Raw genomic sequence first — 12,476 nt, forward strand, 5'->3', positions numbered from 1 at the left:
GATAACTGCCTCGGAAACCCAAGGAGGGGTCGCTATGAGTCGGGGCCGACTCGACGGCACATAACAACAACAACAACAACAACAACCTTTAGGTTAGTGGTTGAATGCAGACTGTTCATTTCACCTGAGAACCTCCAGAAAGGATACACACGGGTACAATTTTCACCTCAAGCTACTGAAGAGACTAAAAAGTATTTGATCAGTCTTGACCATTGATGTGCTATGCATTGATGTTGTTTCAGAGACAATAATGAAAAATACAGTAATAATATTATGCAGGCCATTGTGCAAAAGTACATCCATTTTGAATAGGATAGAAAGTCTTCAAAAAGGAATTGGTGTTATTATTGTTAGTCAAGCTAGAAGGAGGAATATCTAAAGCCAGAATAAGGGGACTTGGCAGATAGGCCTGAGATTGGGATGAGAAGAGAGTATTTTCATCTCCCTGGGTCCTCAGGTAGTTCGTGCTTGGATGAGAAGTTACTTCAAGGACATTCTCTTTGGGGAAGCAAATTGGCCCTTGTTCCCTACATGGCAGCCAGTTGATTCACAGGCATGAGAATACTTGCCAAGTCCTTAAAAATATTCCCATGAACTCTGAAAGCAGCTATATCAAATCAGCTAAATATATAATGTCATTGCTTCCTTCTAGCATATCCAAAACTTCAATGAAACCTTGTTAAGCATTGATCATAGAGAAGAGCTTTTTCTCACAAGAAGCATTTTTTTTTTCACTCCCTTATGCTTCATACTAACCTCCATTACAGCTTTATATGTCATCTCTGAAACCTTCATTTCCATAGTTGGCTTTCTTGTTTGTCTTTATTTCTATCGTGTGAGCAATTAATCAATTCTCCTAAAATCAAACTTAAAAAAGAAAGAAAGAAACAGAGTTGTCATCAAGACATTTCTGATTCATGGTGACCCATGTGTTACAGAGTAGAATTACTCCATAAGGTTTTCTTGGCTGTAATATTTTACAGCAGTAGAGTGCCAGGACTTTCTCTCAGAGTTCTACCTAAAATGTACTGCCCTTTGACATCTGTTTGCATATCCAATGTTTTTGTTTGTTTAGTTTGTTATCTGTTTTGTTTTGGATGAAATGCATTTTCATGAGGCTATGCAGCAACAGAGGCAGAGGCATTCAACCTTACTGATAAGTTTTAATTCATTTCCTTCTCAGAGTGCACTCAAACTTGCCTGGTGCATTGCCTCAAAAGTGGCTGTGTCCTTTCCCCTTGGTAACAATTCCACATCTCTTCTCTCCTTCATCCTCTAAGTGTCCTCCTACAGTGCTCACCCTTAAGGAGTATTCAACTGAGACAATCAAAGTAATCAGATGGAAATGTCTATATTTTCCCAAACCTACAAAGACACAAATAGACTAAAATTCAAAGTTTGAAAAAAGATATATCAAGAAAATGGTAATCAAAAAAAAGAGCATGAGTGGCAATATTAATTTCTGATAAAATAGACTTTAAGACAAAAACTACCATAAGAGAAAAAGAAAGACATTATATAATGATTAAAGGATCAATTGAATAAGAGGGATTAATCATAATAAATATCTATGTAATCAATGAAAGAGCCCCAAAATACATTAATCAGACTTTAACAGAATTGTAAAGACAAATAGATGACTCTAAAGTAATAGCAGGAGACTTGAATATGTTATTTTCAGTGAAAGATATAACAACTAGAAAGAAACTCAATAAAGACACAGAAGAACTAAACAATGCAATCAACCAACTTGACCTTGTTGTTGTTGTTGTTGTTATGTGCCATCAGGTCAGACCCGACTCATAGCGACCCCTCCTTGGGTTTCTGAGGCAGTATCACTATGGAAGTAGATTGCCTTAGAGATTTTTACTTATCACTTTACCCAACAATAGCACAAGATACATTCTCCTCTAGCATGCATGGAATATTCTTCAAGATAGACCATATGTTAGGCCACAAAGCAAGCCTCAATACATTTAAAAACATTGAAATATCACAAAGCATCTTTCAGATCACAATACTATAAAATTAGAAATCAACAATAGGAAGATCAATGGAAAAACAGCAATAACATGGAAAATGAATAACACCCTACTTAAAAACCACTGGGGAAAAGAAAAAAATAAAAAAGGAAATAAAAAAAATTCCTCGAATAAAATGAGAATGAAAATGCAAAATACCAAAACCTGTGGGGGCAAAGCAAAAGCAGTGATTAGAGAGCAATTTATAATAATAAATGAACATATTAAAAAAAAGAGCCAAAATAAAAACATTTTAATGCAACATCTCCAACAATTAGAAAAAGAGCAACAAAAAAAGCCTACAATCACCAGAAGAAAAGGAACAATAAAGATTTGAATGGAAATAAATGAAACAGAAAATAGAAAGAAGAAAACTATCAACAAGACTGGAAGTTGGTTCTTTGAAAAGATTAATAAAATTGACAAACCATTAGCAAGTTTAACAAAGGAAAAGAAGAAGATGCAAAAAAATGCAAATAAGAAATGAAAATAGGTGATATCACAACAGAACCAAGTGAAATAAGTAGGGTAATATCAGGATACTATGAAGAACTGTACTCCATCAAATTTGAAAACCTAGAAATGGACAGATTTCTAGAAACACACTATTTACCTACACTAACACAGGCTGAGGTACAAAATTTTAATAGATCCAAAACAACAGAAGAAATTGAACAGGTCATAAAAAAAAAAAAAAAAACTACCAAAAAAAAAAGTTCTGGCAAGATAATTTCACTGAAGAATTCTGCCAAATATTCAGAGAAGCACTGACATCACCCTATTCAAACTAGTCCAAAACATAGAAATGGATGGAATCCTCCCAAATTTATTTTATGAAGCAAGCATAACCTTAATACCAAAACCAGGAAAAGACATCACTCAAAAGGAAAACTACAGACCAATATCCCTCATTAATTCAGTCACAAAAATCTTCAACAAAATCCTAGCCAATGTACTCCAGCAATATATCAAAAAAATAATATATCATAACCATGTGGAATTCATACCAGGGATGCAAGGATGGTACAACATTAGAAACACAATCAACACAATCCATCACATAAGTAAAATCAAGAGGGAAAAAACACATGATCATATCATTTGCCACCAAAAAGATATTTGATAAAATCCAATACCCAATTCTGATTAAAAACTCTCAGAAAAATAGAAATAGGAGGGAAATTCCTCAATATAATAATGAGCATATATGGAAAACCAACAGCCAACACTATCCTCAATTGAGATAGACAAAGCATTTCCCTTGTGAATGGGAATCAAACAAAGATGCCCTGTATCACACATCTATTCAACATTATATTGGAAGTCCTAGCCAGGACAATAAAGCAAGAAAAGAAAATCAAAGGCATTCAAATTAGTAAGAAAGCAGGAAAACTACCACATAGAAAACCTGAGACTCAGCAAGAAAACTACTGGAACTAATTGAAAAATTTAGCATAATGGCTAAAGATTAACATACAAAGATAAATATTGACATATAAGATTAACATACAAAAATCAGTTGGATTCCTCTACATCAGCAAAGAGATCTCTGAAAAGGAAATAAGGAAATCAATGTTTACAGATGATTTGGACCTTCTAAAAATTAAATTCTTACATGCTCCAAAAGACTTCTCCAAAATAGTAAAAGGAGAACTTACAGATTGGGAAAAAATATTCAACAATGACATATCTGAAGGGACTTATCTCTAAATTTATAGAAAACTCCAACACCTCAACACCAAAAAGACAAACAATTCAGTTAACAAATGGGCAGAAGACATAAACAGACATTTCAGCAAAGAAGGTATTCAGGTAGCCAACAAACACATAAAGAAATATTCACAATTGTTCAAATCAAAACAATAAGATACCATCTCACTCTAGGAGTAATAGCAAAATTCAACAAGACAGAAAATCATAAATGCTGATGAGGATGTGAAGCGATTGGACTCTTATACACCACTCTGGGGAAAGTAAAAATTATACAAACACTGTGGAAATAGATATGGTGATTCATTAAAAAGTTGGAAATAGAAATAGATTTTAGTCCAGAAATTCCATCACTAGGTATATATTCTAAAGAAGTGAAAGCCAGGATACAAATAGATATATGCACACCCATGTTCATCACAGCCCTATTCATAATAGCAAAGAGTTGGAAACAACCTAAGTGCCCATCAAGGAGGAATTGATAACCAAACTATGATACATACACACAATGGAATACTATGGAACTCTGAAGAATAATGTAGGATCCGTGAAACACTACATAACATGGATGAACTTGGAGTACATTATACTGAGTGGTATAATAAGTCAATCATGGAAGGATAAATATTGTATTAGTGCACTGTTGTAAAAAGTCAAGGAGAGGTTTCTATGTGGAAGGAAACTTTATTAGCAGGGATGGGAGGGAAAATTACTAGACAGGTAAGAAATAACTAATGATTTGAGTGAAGGAAAAAGGTACATACAAAAAGTGAGTGATCAACACAGTAACACAAAGGAAAAGGAAGACACTGAGAAGTGCACAAGAGGTACAAACAACAAGATAAACACTTTCCCATTCACAATACTCCATTATCAGTAAAAACAAACACTAATCTCCAGGTAGATGCACAGATAGACAGGCTGAATGATCAGGTATGTCTAGGCAAAAGGGAATATACCCATCACCATATATAAGGTTGGGTAATGTTTCTACATATGTTTTTGTATGTGCTGTATGAATGTCTACATAAATTGAATTAACAGGAGGCAAAGTTATGATAACTTCTTAGCCACACCCAAATGACCTGACAGAATGAGTTGTTGGACCTGTGGGCTCTGGGCTATTTTTGTGGGGTATATGAAGCCCAACTGGCATTACATACTATACAAAAACATTGATCTACGTCTTACTTTGCTGAGTAGTGACTGGTGTCTTAAAAGCTTGCACACAGCCATCTAGATGCAACAAATTGGTTTCTCCTCATCCACAACAAAGAATGAAGAAAAACAAAGTTGCATGGTCCAAGGGACTACTGGACCATGAGAATCTCAACCTATGTGACTATTAGACCAGAAGAACAGATGGTGCCCTCTACCACCGTCAACCACTCAGAAAGGGACCAGTGCAGGAGATCTGGACAGAGTGGGAGAAAAATGTGAAACAAAACTCAAAATCACGAAAAAAGACCAGGCTTACTGGTTTGAGAGAGACTGGTGACCCCTGAGACTAAGACTTCTAGTCACCTTTCATGCCTGGAATTGAACTCACTCCCGTGGCTTCCAGCCAAACAGTAGGTAGTTATACTACTTAGAACAATCAATCATGGGAGATCAGATGGGCGGTATTTGCTCAGGGAGATAGCTCAGAGGGCAGGAATGCACAGGAAAGAAGGATACAGGGATAAAGTAACCAACCACAGGCAGGAAGTGAGAAGAGAGCTGTTACACTACGAGGATTACAGTTAAGGTCATGAAACAAACTGTGTACGAACTACCGTATGGAAAATGAATTTGCTCTGTAAACTATCACCCAAATCCAAATTAAAAAAAAAAAAAAAAAATGTCTTTGTTATCTAGTGCTGCTATAACAGAAATATCTCTAGGTTGTGGCTTTAATAAATGGAAATTTATTTTCTCACAGTTTTTTTAAAAAAATCACTGCCATCAAGTTGATTCTGACTCATAGCAACCCCTCTTTGGGTTTCAAAGGCACTATCTCTAGATTGCCCAGTCTTCCTTCTGAGGAGTTGCTGGTGGGCTTGAACTGCCAGCCTTCTGGTTAGCAGTCAAATGCCTTAGGCACTATGCCACCAGAGTGCCCTCTCACAGTTTAGGAGGTCAGAAGTCCAAAATTAGGGTACTGGCCATACAGAAAGGCTTTTTCTTTCTGTCATATCTGGAAGAATATCCTTTTCTTCTCTGAGCTCTTTTCTTCAGCCATCTTCATGTGGCTTAGTACCTATATTTCCCCGTCTCTGCTTTCTTAAAATGAGATTTTATTTAAGACATACCCCAATTAATACTACTTAATTAGGGAGCTCTGGTAGGGAACTCTGGTAGTGTAGTGTCTAAGGCACATGACTGCTAACCAGAAGGCTGGCGGTTCAAACCCACCAGCCACTCCTCGGAAGGAAGATGAGGCAATCTACTTCCATAGTGATACTGCCTTGGAAACCAAGGAGGGATCGCTATGAGTTGGGTCCGACTCGATGGCATATAACAACCACAACCATGGTAGTTAAATTTGTGTGTCAACTTGGCAAGGCGTGGTTGAGTGGCTGGGCAGCTGGATGTAGTGATTCCCCATGGTAAGATTGGTAATTATCTCCATGGTGGAATGTATTGGAGCAGCTGAGTAGCCGTTTTAGGGATGTGGTCTGCTTCCCGTATATAAGCAGCAGCTCTGGGAATGGTCTCTAGCCTATGGCACACTTGAACCCTGCATGTAGCTGGGTCATTGTTCAGTAATCTGCCATGCTCTGCTGACCTTGGGACTTTCAATGGACTTGAATTAATGGCCTGCCGTGTGGTTTGGTAAAATCAGGACTGTGCCACTTTATTTGTCAACCTTGGGCTTGTTAGTCTCAGCAGCCAGTAGCTGCCTGGGTGAAGATATGCCTCTAGCTTCAGTGGGGCAGAAGCAAGAAGTAGAACTGAAGCCCAAGGTCAAGGGGCTTTCATCCAGCCCCTAGAGCTTGGCACTTTGAACTCAGACTTCTAGCCTCCCAAACTGTAAGAGAATAAACTCCTGTTTGTTTAAGCCATCCCATTTGTGGTATATTCCTGTCAGAGTGGCACTAGGTAACCAGAACACTAACATAACAAAGAAACTTCATTTCCAAATGGGATTATAATCACAGGTATAGGCATTAGGATTTACAGTTGGTGGTCTCAATTTAATCCATAACATTTTCCTTCACTTGGTGATTCTAATTGGGTGGCTCTTTTCAGAAGTTTGCATTCATTGCTCCTATAATCTGGAAAGATCTGCCTACTCCAGCCTTCACCTCACCATCTAGTAGGCTCCTCCTCACCATCTAGGTCAATTGTAAGTAAGTGCAAATGTCAACTCATCAGAGAAGACTTTCCTGTCCACCCTCTCATATTCACTCTATGCCACCCTGCCAGTGCATTTCTGTATCATTGCTCTCTTTTATTTCCTTCATAGGATTTATCCTTATCTGGATTTTTTTTTAACTCCCTCATTTTCATTGCCATCACTTATAAACTCCATGAAAACAGGAAACTTTCTGTCCTGTTCACCACATAACCCACTTTGTAGAAAAGTTCCTTCCACAAAATAGGTGCTCAATAAAAGTAGTTGTTATGAAATGAATGTCTTAGGAGCTTGTCAAAAAAGAAGAGTGGGGAACCTGAAGGAGACTATAAGCCTGGTGTTATTTTCAGAAATAATTGGGGCAAGCTTTAAGGGCATCCATCAGGCTGGTATTAACTCAAGCTATCATAACATGAACATTAAAGGAAATTGACCTCATTTTATATTCAAAGACAGCCAAAGCCTGACCATACCAGTTATTTTTGTAACAATTCTGCTAAGCAGATGTTATCATCTCCACTTTCAAATAGCAATCTGAGGTCCAGAGAGAGAAAATAATTTGCCCAAATGCACATAGCTAATAAATGGTAAAGCTGGGATTCCAGATCCTATGTGTTTGATTCCAGGGTGCATACTCCTTTCTTGTATTCTAGAAATAATTGACTGTTAACGTTAATGGTGAAGCATCTTACCTCTTGAAAACGTTTATTGGTATTTGTGAGTGCAAAGGGAATTTCAAGATGTGAATATAGAAGTTGGTCCACAGGGGTTAAGAGGGGGAGGAAAAGAAGAGAAAAATTGTATGCATAAAAAATGTAGCTGAAGGGTGTCTTTTCCAAATACTATGGTGTTTCATGAGGGCCTGTTGAATCACACACACATAATCAGTGCAATTCCAGAAGCAGGCCCGCTTGGCTCAGCAGTTTTAATATACAGATCAATTTTGCATTACCTCCTTCTGGCTGTGAGTGCTCATAGAGGGAGGTCATAAAACATTTATTGGGCCAAGGATGCAAATTGAGCAGAGTGAATCTTCAATCTGTGGACAGGCTCTTGAAAGAGATTTGTCAGATGAGTCTGTGATGAGCGTTTGCTCTGCTCTATACCCTATGAAATTTTTATTTTCATTTCCTTTAAGGAATTCACCTCTTTGGGAGTGGAAAAAAATACATATACAGGACTATACTATATGAGGTCAAATACCATTTATAGTTTAAAAATAAAAATGAATCTGACAAAGATAATTAAAAAACTAAATTTGGAATATTATGACAAAAATTCTCCAATTATATCCTATCAGAAAAACATCTGACTTTAAAGAAGAGTGCAGAATGCATGCTGGTTTCCACATATACTAGGACTCCAGGCCAGAAGTATAGATCATGGCACAATATCTGGCAATCTACTAGGTAATCTCTGGTTTTGAGGAAGTTCTAGGCCTGAATTGGAACTCAGAGATATGAAGGAACCAGGGAAATTTCCACATTTCCTTTGCTAAGTTTAATTAGTCTCAGGGAGGTCTGGCCTGCTGCTGCTCTTTTTAATCAGCCTTCACCATTTCTCCCAATTTTGCTAATGAGAATTGAGCAATGAATGGGTCACCATAATACATTATCTTGGCACCAGGAAGGCAAGACATGACAGAAAATCAGCAACAACAGAACCAAAAATGTAAAAAACTGTTTTTATAAACTCAAGTAGTCTCATTCAACCTTTCAAAAACTGTCTCCACAAGTAATACTTTGTTTCTTACTTCCACAAAGCCTCACCCACTAGTTCTACCTCAGAGCAATAGCCTCCTCTGCTCATCTCCTGGAGAGTTTATGTCTCTAGCATTTTTCAGATCTAACTGGGGTTTCCTGCATCATTGTTTCCCTTTACTGGACAAACAAGAAAAGGATGACAAGCTAGAAAAGGCTAGGGTATGTCTTATAGTCTTTTTATTTGACCCATAGCTGACAAATGTGATATAAAGAGCAAGAAACTAATCAATATTTGATGAGGATGATATTTGATTTGTATTTGTGTTTCTCTCTTAGTAGATGATGAGAAAATTATTATAATTTAACCTGGTATCTCCTTCAATGCCAGAAAAATGGAGTGTGAACCAGGGAAAAAGAAAACAGGAGGGGGAAAAAAATAAAAATAAACTAGGTTGTGTATAACGTCACCACTACCTAGGCTATATGGTTCGTGAGAGCAAGAATAGACTCCTACTTATTCAGTATTCTTATTTATTCAGTATTCTTTCAGTATTCCAAGCAATTAACACAGTGGCTACCATACATGTTGATGCTCAACATTTATTTGCTTAATGAATGCCATCCAGAACACTTATAATACAGATTTGATATTTGAAGAAGGTGTACATACAAGACTGCATCTATGACCAACAACTCAAATCCCCTTGTGCATAGCTTAGGTTTTTAAGTTGATCCTTGTTTTATCATTTCACTCTGCTTTATCTAAAATGATTGTTACCTCTTCTGTATTTGTAAGCATCACCTAACTCCCGACTGCTCACCCTGTCACTATAGTTTTGCCTCACTCCTATAGAGCCCCAAAGTAGGGGAGTTACAGGAGCCACTACCCACCCCTTACTCCTTCTAACCATAGCTTTTAGAGAAAAGAAGAAAGCCTAGAGTTAACCTAATCTGTTCTCTTATTTTGAGGCCCAAACATGCAAACAGCTGCTGTAACCAAAAATGAAACCCATTGCCATTAAGTCGATTCCAACTCATAACGATGATATAGGACAAAGTAGAACTACCCCATAGGGTTTCCAAGGCTAAAATCTTTATGGAAGCAGATGGGACATCTTTCTCTGGTAGAGTGACTGGTGAGTTCAAACCATCAAACTTTCATTGAGCAGCCCAGTTCTTAACCACACGATCAGGCTCCAAATAGCAGCTATAAGAAGAAAAAAAAAGTTATCTCTTATAGCACCCCTTTCAAGCCACATTAGGGTTGTTCTTGTTGTTGTTAGGTGCCATTGAGTCAGTTCCAACTCATAATGACCCGATGTACAACAGAACAAAATACCACCCAGTCTTGAGTCAGCCTCACAATATTTGCTATAACTGAGCCCATTGTTGCAGCCACCATGTCAATTCATCTCACTGAGGGTCTTTCCCTTTTTCTCTGACCCTCCACTTTACCAAACATGATATCCTTCTTCTGACAACAGGACCAGACTAGGTGAAATGAAGTCTGGCCATTCTCGCTTCCAAGGAGCATTCTGGCTGCACTTCATTCAGGACAGATTTGTAAGTTCTTCTGGCAGTCAGTGGGACTTTCAGTATTCTTCACCAACACAACTCAAAAGCACCAACTCTTCTTGGATCTTCTTTATTTATTATCCAGCTTTCATATGCATATGAGGCAATTGAAAACAACATGGCTTGGATTAGGCTCACCTTAGTCTTCAAAGAGACATCTCTCTTCAGCACCTTAAAGAGGTCTTTTGCAGTAGATTTGCCCAGTACAATACTTCATCTGATTTCTTGACCGCTGCTTCCATTAGTGTTGGTTGTGGAAACAAGCAATATGAAATCATTGACAATTTCAACCTTTTGTCCATTTATATTGATACTGCTTATTGGTCCAGTTGTGAGGATTTTTGTTTTCTTTATATCGAATATAATCCATACCGCAGCCTGTAGTCTTTAATCTTCATCGGTAAGTGTTTCAACTAATCTTCACATTCAGCAAGCAAAGTTGTGTCATTTGCATATCGCAGGTTGTTAGTGAGTCTTCCTCCAATCCTGGTGTCACGTTCTTCTTCATATAGTCCTGCTTCTTGGATATGGGAGCTCTGGTAGCATAGTGCCTAAGGTACTTACTGATAACCAGAAGGCTGGCGGTTCAAACCCACCAGTCACTCTTCAGAAGGAAGGTTGGACAATCTACTTCCATAGTGATACGCCTCGGAAACCAAGGAGGGGTCGCTAAGAATCAGGTCCAACTCAATGGCACATAACAACAACAGCAGCTTCTCGGATTATTTGCTCCAAATACCAATTGAATAAGTATGGGGAAAGGATGCAACCCTGACACACTCCCTGATTTTAAGCCATGAAGTATCCCCTTTTCTATTGAAATGACAGCCTCCTGGTCTATGATACGTTCCTCATGAGTACAATTAAGGGTTCTGGAATTCTCATTCTTCTCAGTGTTCTCCCTAACATGTTATGATCCACACAATCGAATGCTTTTTCATAGTCAATAAAACAAAAGTAAACATCTTTCTGGTATTATTTGCTTTCGTCTAATATCCATCTGACATAAATAATGATAGCCCTCATTTCAACTCTTCTTCTGAATCTAGCTTGCATTTCTGAAGTTCCCTGTCAATATACTGCTGCAATCGTTTTGAGTTATCTTCAGTAAGATTTTACTTGCATGTTAATAATGATATTGTTTGATAATTTCCACATTCTGTATGATCACCTTTCTTTGGAATACATAAAAATATGGATCTTTGAGTGAGCTGTCCAGGTAGCTATCTTCCAAATTTCTTGGCATAGATGAGTAAGTGCCTCCAGCATGGCATCCTTTGTTGAAATATCTCAATGGGCATCCCATCAATTCCTGGAGCTTTGTTTTTCTCCAATTCCTTCGGTGCAGCTTTCATTTCTTCCCTCAATACCGTTGGTTTTTGATCATATTCCGTCTTTGAAATGGAGGAACATAGACAATTCTTTTAGGTACAGTGACTGTGTATTCTTTCCATTTTCTTTTGATGTTTCCTGCATAATTCAATATTTTTCCCATAGAATCTTTCAATATTGCAACTCAAGTCTCAAATTTCTTCTACAGTTCTTTCAGCTTTAAAAATGCCGAGTATATTCTTCTCTTTTCATTTTCTAACTCCAGGACTTTGCACATTTCATTATAATAATTGGCTTTGTCTTCTCAAGATGCTCTTTGAAATCTTCTGTTTAGCTCTTTTTTCCATTTACTTTAGCTACTCTCTGTTCAAGAGAAAGTTTCAGAGTCTCTTCTGACATCCATTTTGGTCTTTTCTTCCTTTCCTATCTTTTTAATGAACTTTTACTTTCTTCATGTATGATGTCCTTGATATCATCCGATAATTCATCTGATTTTCAATAATTGGTGTTCCATGAGTCAAATCAATTCTTTAGATGGTCTCTAAATTCAGATAGGATATAATTAAGGTCATATTTTGATTCTCGTGGCCTTGTTTTAATTGCCTTCAGCTTTAACTTGAACTTGCATATGAGCCATTGGTGGTCTGTTCCACAGTCAGTTCCTGGCCTTGTTTTGGCTGAAGACTTTTTTGAACTTCTCCATCACCTCTTGCCTCAGACATAGTTGATCTGATCCGTTTGCATTCCATCTGGTGAAGTCCACGTGTATAGCCACCATTTATGTTGTTAGAAGAAAAG

Source organism: Orycteropus afer, unplaced genomic scaffold (genome assembly GCF_000298275.1).
Source record: "Orycteropus afer afer isolate SDZICR_OR568_19922 unplaced genomic scaffold, OryAfe1.0 scaffold00216, whole genome shotgun sequence".
In the NCBI taxonomy this organism is placed as follows: Eukaryota; Metazoa; Chordata; class Mammalia; order Tubulidentata; family Orycteropodidae; genus Orycteropus; species Orycteropus afer.